The sequence below is a fragment of the Marmota monax genome, unplaced genomic scaffold (genome assembly GCF_021218885.2).
Source record: "Marmota monax isolate L192 unplaced genomic scaffold, Marmota_monax_Labrador192_F-V1.1 WCK01_AAM20220418_F8-fsc00003, whole genome shotgun sequence".
NCBI lineage: Eukaryota > Metazoa > Chordata > Mammalia > Rodentia > Sciuridae > Marmota > Marmota monax.
In genome coordinates this window covers 15792168-15800747 of record NW_026694084.1, presented here as the reverse complement: position 1 = coordinate 15800747, position 8580 = coordinate 15792168, and the positions used below count along the sequence as shown (strand labels likewise).

Genomic DNA, 8580 nt, shown 5'->3' with positions numbered 1-8580 from the left:
GGGTTATTATCACTATTAATAACATAAATATACATTTTCTGGAACAATGTTAGAGTCTGTAAACAAGTCAGGATAGCACCTGGCATTTTGCCAGAGAAATGTTAGGGTCTGTAAACAAGTCTGGATGGCGCCTGGCAAAATGCCAGAGGGAGTGGTTTGTGAAGTAACTCTAGCAAGCCATTAAGTGTGGAGATTCCTTATTGGTTGACTGATGTATCTAGTTTATGCTAATTAAGATAAGCTGTGTGGAATGTATAAATACCACTCCTGTCCTACAATAAACGGCTCCTACTCCTGCTGTATCAATCTACACAAGTTGTTCGTCACCCCCCCCCCTCGGCTATTTTGCTGCAGCCGGACTGCGGCAGATGGTGGCCCGTACAGGGAGCCCCGGGACACTCGGGGGTAAGTGACGAAAAAAAAAAAAAGCTGCCCATCCATAGATAGGACGGGAGCAAATCTGCTCGTCCCTAGGCAGATAGGGTGAGAGGAAAAATGGCCATTTCGAGAAAATGGAGAAGATTGATACAGTATGTTTATGTCTTGTTTTGTCTTGAAATGTTGTATTGTCTTTGTAATGAATATATGGAAGGGGTGAGAAGTAAATTACTAAGGGAAGGAGGCACCCCAGTGGAACCAAGAATAGTTAGGGCATGTGTTGATGGAAGCCCAGGAACTCTAGTCAGAAAGAAAAAGAAAGTTCAGAAGAAGAAAGATTATCAGGAAAAAAGTTGTAGCAAAAGGCTATTACTAAATACTTTTCGTTACCGGAGGGTGCGTGAAGCAGTGAGGCGGATGCTGAGTGTGCGAGCCAGTCATGGCGCAGCAAGGAGTTTCCAAGCAGCAGCAGCCAGCTCTTCCCCACCCTGACGTGGAGGCACAGTCTCGCAGGCTCTTTGAGTCCAGGACACTCTCCCAGGGCCATCTGGGGCTACCCGGGATGTCCCTGATGTTTGGTTATTTTCAATGCCAATAACTAAACTACAATGGTTCTCCCACACCTGGAAGCTAATGAGTAATGAGCACTATTAAGGCTTATTTCAAATGTAAAAAACCTTGAGATAATGTACTAAATTGTTCAGAAGGTTGTTTTCTTAGTGGAATGCTACAGGATTTTCTTTAGCCAGCATTGCCGGAGTTCTTGCCTTCGTCCCAGTGCCGATGAAAACGAGGATGGAAGAATTTCCAGTGTTGCTGAGAACCGGACGAAACTTCAGCTGAGAAACGGAGGAGACTTCGGAGCTGTTGCTGTTTCTGCTGCTACAGCTTAGGCTAGCTGCCTGCAGAACTTACCTGGACTGTGATTTACCTGAACTGTGATTTAATCTATTGAGACACTGCTTTACCTGGACTGAGACAACAAACTGTAATCTACAACAAATTGTAACTTGGTATCTTTGCTAACGGTGTCATTGCTGGTATAATTTTTCCAAGGGCTTCTTGCATGGAGCCATCAATTGGCTTGGTATTGTGGCATTTTGTACCCTCCCCTTCTGCTTATAGCAGATTATTTATGGTGTTTGTGTAAAAACCACTATGGTCGTTATTTAAATTAAACAAAAGGGGGAATTGTTAGAGTCTGTAAACAAGTCAGGATGGCACCTGGCATTTTGCCAGAGAAATGTTAGGGTCTGTAAACAAGTCTGGATGGCGCCTGGCAAAATGCCAGAGGGAGTGGTTTGTGAAGTAACTCCAGCAAGCCATTAAGTGTGGAGATTCCTTATTGGTTGACTGATGTATCTAGTTTATGCTAATTAAGATAAGCTGTGTGGAATGTATAAATACCGCTCCTGTCCTACAATAAATGGCTCCTACTCCTGCTGTATCAATCTACACAAGTTGTTCGTCACCCCCCGGCTATTTTGCTGCAGCGGACTGCGGCAGAACAACATAAACAATAAAAGGTAGTGATTACTACTTCTCATGTTATTTTCTTTCTTACTTTTTGTATGGCTATCTGACTTTCCTTCTTCTTTCAAGTTGGTTGATGTTTGTTGAATACTTATTGAATGTCATGAAAGCTGAGTGTTTTACAAGCATTTTCTCATCTTAGCCTTTAAAAAAAATCCTCTAAACTAAGTACGTCTTTTATCTCTTTTTTGAAGATATTGGCTCTGAACTTTGGAGACTTGATTGACATGTTCAAGATCAGACTTCCAGGATATGAACTGTAGGCTTCCTGGAAGCAGAACCAGTCCAAACTTCTACTGCAGGGCCTCGCTCATTACTCTAAAGGCAGTGTTAATTGGGTTGCATTAGATAAAGCGATAGATATAACTCCCATTTATAATTCCAAATGAGGAATTTACATAAAATTTCTATAGGAGTATTAAAAAATAATTATTATTAAGTAATTAAATATGAATACTACTTTGCTTTTGAACTTCCAGATCAGTGTATCACTTAGCTGTTCCTTGTGTAAGAAATCACCCCAGAATGTAATGACTTAAAACAAAGAAAAGGTGTTTATTATTACAGTTCACGTTTCCTGTAGATGGTCTGGGTGGTCCTGTGGTCTGTGCCAGATTGACTGATCTCTGTTGGCTTCTAACATATATATGGAAGTGGTCAAATGGTGGGTTGGCTGGCAGCTAGATGATCTAGCATTGTGTCCTAGTTTCATATCGCTGCTATAACACGTTACCACCAACGTAGTGCCTTAAAAAGGCACAAATTTATTATCTTACAGTTCTGGAGATCAGAAGTCTGAGTGCACTAAAGTCAAGGTATCACAGGACCATGTCCCTTCTGAAGGCTCTAGAGGAGAAGCTGCTTTCTTGGCTTTTGGAGCTTCCAAAGGTAGTGGCAGAGCATTCCTTGTCTCATGACCCCTCCCTCCCTCTTCAGAGCCAGCAGTATAGCATCTTCAATCCCTTCTCTGACTTCCCTTGCTTCTACTATCACATCTTCTGTGACTCTGACCTGCCAGCCTCTTTTTTGTTGTTGTTGTTGTTTTGTTATTTTATTTATTTATTTTTATGTGGTGCCGATGATCGAACCCAGCGCCTCCCACATGCTAGGCAAGCACTCTACCACAGAGCCACAATCCCAGCCTCCTCCAGCCTCCCTTTTAAAAGAACCCTTGCTATTACAATAAACTCATCAAAATAATCTTGGATAATATCCTCATCTCAAAATCCTTAATTTAATGAAAACTTTAAAGTCCCTTTAGCCATGTAAGCTAAGATATCCACAGGTTCTGGAGATAAACTGTGGGCATCTCTAGGGGACTGTGGGAGCTTATTGGTCTCACATGGATGGCTTCCTCACATAGCTGGTATCTCCTCCTGAAGGCTGCCTCAGCCCCCCAAAACACCAGGTCAGGCTCCAATGTGCAAGTACTTGTCTGCTCTCTGCTACTATCACTTTTGGTCCCTGTAACCAAAGCAAGTCACATACATGGTCAACCCAGATTCAAGAGAAAGAAATCTAGTCCAGCCTTTGTGGGAGGATCAATAAAGTCGCATTGTAAGGGCTTGGATGCAAGGACAGGAGACATTTGTGGCCATTTTTTACAATCTACATGGCAAGCACAGAATGTGAGTAAAGACAGTAAGACAGGTTCCACCCTGGTTGGAATAATTGAGGTCTTTGTACAGGCTATTTTCTCCACCTAAAATGCTCAAAACCCATTTCTTTCTTCCAGGATAAATTATTTACTTCCCTCTTATCACAGATTTGATATGACCTCCTCCAGGAAGCCTCCTCTAACCACAAGCCCCATAATGTTCCTGACACCATTATCTTAACACTGTCATTATTTGATACTGACCCCTAATATAACACTTAACACACACTATTGAACTCACCTGTTTATTTTTTTTCTGCCTTTCATCTTAGACTGCAAGCTTTTTATGGAAGAAAATGAACCTTAGTTGTCCTCTCTTTCCTGTGACTTAGCAATATAACCTGTATATAGTAGGTAAATAAGAATTTATCAAATAAACATATTGATGAATGTTTTAGGAACTCCATCCTTCAATTACTGCTAGTTTAATATATACTTCTTAATGAATCCTTGTTCTATAACTATTTTTTTTCTACTTTGGAACCCAGCATTCCACTGATAAGCTAATTAGGAAAGAAAGAAATTACCAGTACTAAACATTAATCACAGAAAAAGTTTTCCTTGGAATAAAAAGTTAAATTGTGACTTTGGAAACTCGACAGCAAAAATTGACTGTAAATTTTCAGAAATCGACGGATTTCTGCCCAAAGTGTTAACTAGGGATCTCTGAGGCTGTCTTCAGCTGGGTGGTCAGTCAAAATTAAGAACCCAAGGCTAACTTGACTGGAATTCCTTCAAGCTAAAACCAAAATAAAAGCTGAGGTATTTTGGGATGTTTCCAGGAAGGTCTTAAGGGGCTGCCTGATTGCTGCTAATACATAAGGCAGAAGGCAAAGATTTCTGAAATTACATGACTCAAGGGCTAAGATTCCAAAACTGCAGACACAACATGAGTAAGCAAGCCGCTCCAAATTGCCAGTGGAATTAAGGAATCAAAACGGAGATGGTGAGTTACAAGAAACAGAGCTTGTTTGGGGGGAAAAGATACTCTGTATGCCTGTAACTAAGAAAGCCAGCTATAATATAAGCTAAAATGAAATGCACAGATGTTTAATATGATGAAATAGCCAGGGAGGAACCCACCCCTGTGTTATTCTCCAGGGTCTTATTCTATGGATCACACATGGAATAGGGGTGGGTCTTATACATTTTTTCAACTTAGGTAATGATATTTTTATAGCCTGAGTCATCAAGGACAAAAATGAAAAAAGACAGCACTGAAGCCCAAAACAGTCACCTTAGCTAATGTTTAAAATCTTCGGTGTTTCTATTCTAATGTTAAAACTGTCACCATTAATGCACTGAATATTTCACAGAATTTCAGTTAATCTTACCTTAAAACAGATCATGGTCTAATAACAACAATTACAGGTCCTTCTAGGTCTTTTGAAGAAATTTCTGGATTCTAAGACTCCAAGGAGAATATTCCCTACAAGCCCCATTCTTTTCTATTTGAAATGTAGTCTTGTAATTCCCATTTGTATAAATTGGCTGCAGTCTATAGTCATTAATGTTGAATTCTTGTATTTTAAAATTTGAAGCCATAATTCATTTAATCTTCACAACAACCCTGAGAAGTAGGCATAACATTACACTCATTTTTCAAATGCAGAACTAGACACAAAACATTTAGCCAATTGTCCAGGGTCATGTAACTATCACATGACACACTCCAATCTAAGCAGGTGATTCCTGAACCTAGACCACCAATCATAGCACTACACTGCCTATCGGATACACTGTGTCCCTCATCCTAAAGCCACTGTTGACCATGGATATATTTGGGTGATTTGGAAACATCCTAATAGAGTCATTTCAATTTAACAAAGGCCGAACACATTCAAGGCAAGAGCTCTACATTCCCAACATAATAAATATCCCTTGATGGATGTTCAATATGAAAATCTTTATTAGTCTTTCCCCCCAAGACTCATGCAAAATATATATGAATTGGTGGCTTACTATTTTTAAATTTCTCTTAAGATACTTTTATAATTGCCTTATTAATTGAGAGATGAATACAAATCTGAGCCTACAAAGAGATGTGTGAGAAATAATATTTATTTATTATAATTAAACCTACATATTTAACATTTAAATCTATATATTTAACATTTGACAAAATTTTATTTTTTAAGATGAATATAGTTTACATAATGCTATCAAAATCTGTTGGAATGAAGTATATCATCAGCATGAGTGTCTAGTCACATGTTTTACAGTTTTATCAAAGAACTGATTTGACTAAAAAATTAAAACATTACAAAATATTTTTTGGTGGTGCTGGGGATCACATAGGCAAGGGCTCTGTTACTGGGCTAGATCCCCAGTTCTTAAACATTTTTTTTTTGTAAGAAATGAGCTGGGGTAGGGGATCTTGCTATATTGCCCAGGCTGACCTTGAACTTGAGATTCTCCTGACTCAGCCTCCCAAATAATTAGGACTACAGGCTTATACCACCACACTCAGCTCCCAAATGACAATCTTAATATATAAACTTATTATAAAAACAAGTATTAAAAATTGTCATTTTTCCCTAATAGTGATTATCCAAAAGCAATAGCTTAATTTGAAATGAATAGTGTTAAACATTTAAGAGCTTTTTATCTAGTCATGTTTGACCAAAAAGATCTTAAAGCAGTCCTTTATCAAAGATTTTGCTGCTTGACCTTTTAATCTTTTACTATCCTTATTCATCCATTCAAAAGTTTGAAGCTTTTGAGGATTTTTTTTGAGGATTTTGCCATCTTTTAATCTAAAAGCTATATATAGAGAAAAATGCAAAGCCAACCATTGAAGTAAAAGACAATATTGGTATAAGAATGTGTAAATTCTCTCAGCAGCTTTAAGTCAACCTCTTTCAAGCCAATAAAAATTAATTTCCAAATCACTTACTAGATTTTATTGTAGTTTTCTAATTACGACTTGAATATTATCTCTGATATCTCTATTCAACAAAAGCATAAGTTTAAACATTTCTATATATTTATATTTGTTGCAACTCAAATTTGATTTGCTATTTATTCTACCTCTATTTCTCTCATTTAGCAGTGGTTAGCCTCTGCTATATACAATAAGTCCATTTACAATTCTGATTTGAGTTTTCTTTTTTTAACTCTTTTTTTATTTATATATGACAGCAAAATGCATTACAATTCTTATTACATATATAGAGCACAATTTTTCATATCTCTGGTTGTATATACAGTATATTCACACCAATTCATGTCTTCATACATGTACTTTGTATAATAATCATCATCACATTCCACCATCATAAATTACCCTATGCCCCCTCTCTTCCCCTCCAGCCCCTCTGCCCTATCTATTCCTCCCATGCTTCCTCTCCCTATCCCACTATGAATTAGCCTCCTTATATCAAAGAAAATATTCAGCATTTGGTTTTTTGGGAATTGGCTAACTTCACTTATCATTATCTTCCCTAACTCCATCCATTTACCTGAAAATGCCATGATTTTATTCTCTTTTATTGCTGAGTAATACTCCATTGTGTATATATGCCACATTTTTTTATCCATTCATCTATAGAAGGGCATCTAACAGCCACATCAATTGTTTATAGCAATTCACAATAGCTAAACTGATTTGAGTTTTCAATAAGAAACTAGTTTCCACATGAATTAATAAATATAAAGGATGACACAGCATATTCTTTAAATCATTAAGATTGTTAGATAAACTTTGGTAAATAGACGGAGAGACTTCAGAAAAACATACTGAAATGATTTCATTTAAGAAGGTTATTATGTGCTGGATGAAAAAGAGTGTTAACATTAATACAACTGAAATTAATGTAACTATAACAATGTTTAAAATTTTTAAAAATTCAACTTCTTTTTTATCCTTATCAGGCCAGGAACATAGCATTCTTTTTGAAGAAATTTTCATTTCAGGAATGAGAGCTTTCTTAATTTGTCCAATTTCTGTTCTGCTTCATTCTTCTTTTAATATTTTGCTTACTTGAGGACAAATTTCAACAGGCTGGACTTCAGGAAATGGTCTTTGTTTCAAGATCTGCACACATGGGAGGGCATCATCAATTTTTTCAAGAAATTTAAGTGGAGACACATAACAATGTTGACACTGTCATTAATTCAAGTTGCTGCTCTCTCATTTCTTTCATTCTTTCAATTTGTGAAATATATTCTTGATTAATCAGATTGCCAACATCACAGAGAGCTGTTGGGAAAACTGTTTTTTTTTTTTTTTCTGTTCCAATGTATCCATAAGCTCCTTAAAATACTGGAGAAGAACTTCCTTATCACCGTGGACCATTTTCTCAGAAAAAGATTTTTGTTCTAGCTTTTCAATAAGGTGAGAAAGATCTGTCCACTGTGGATCAGTAAACTATTTAAGCAGTTTTTGAGGTGTGTCCTTTTCTTTCAGATGAGCACTTTGAAGGTCATCTATAGAATAACCATGATGTTGAACTATAGTGAGGCAATGACTACACACTAATGTTCAGGGTAGGTGACAATATCTGGATAGTCTTCTTGCTGGTACTTTTCAATAATAGCCCTTAATGCAAAATTAACAGGTAATGATTCAATACCAGTTGGAGCAATTTCAATAACACTTCTGCAATTAGGGTACTTGAGTGGAATTCATAAAAGTTACCAGATGCCTGAAGAACATTTTCCAAACAATTTCTACAAAATGTATGAGAGCATGGTAGTACATGAGAATCTTCAAATATACTGTAACAAATGGGTCACATTAACTCATCCTCAGAATTTTGCATTTCTTTATTGATCTCCTGATTCAGATACTATATATGCTTTATCTTCTCCAACTTTTCCAGATTCTTTGTTATTCACAAAGAGCTGGGCAAGTCCACCATGAGGACACAGAATTCCTCAGCAGCCACCAGATGAGAGGTGCCAGGTGTCCCATTATAATTAAATCTATTTAAATCCCTATCCTCACCTCTCTATTTAGCTAGCAAGAAATCCCTGCTGTTATTAGGGCCCTATCTTATACAGTATCAGTT

The 8580-nt window shown here is 37.2% G+C and overlaps 1 pseudogene; it reads right to left on the bottom strand.

The window, feature by feature from the left end:
• Positions 1 to 7183: 7183 nt before the first annotated feature.
• On the bottom strand, positions 7184 to 8331 carry LOC124106817 (tripartite motif-containing protein 59-like; annotated as a pseudogene).
• Positions 8332 to 8580: the final 249 nt, after the last annotated feature.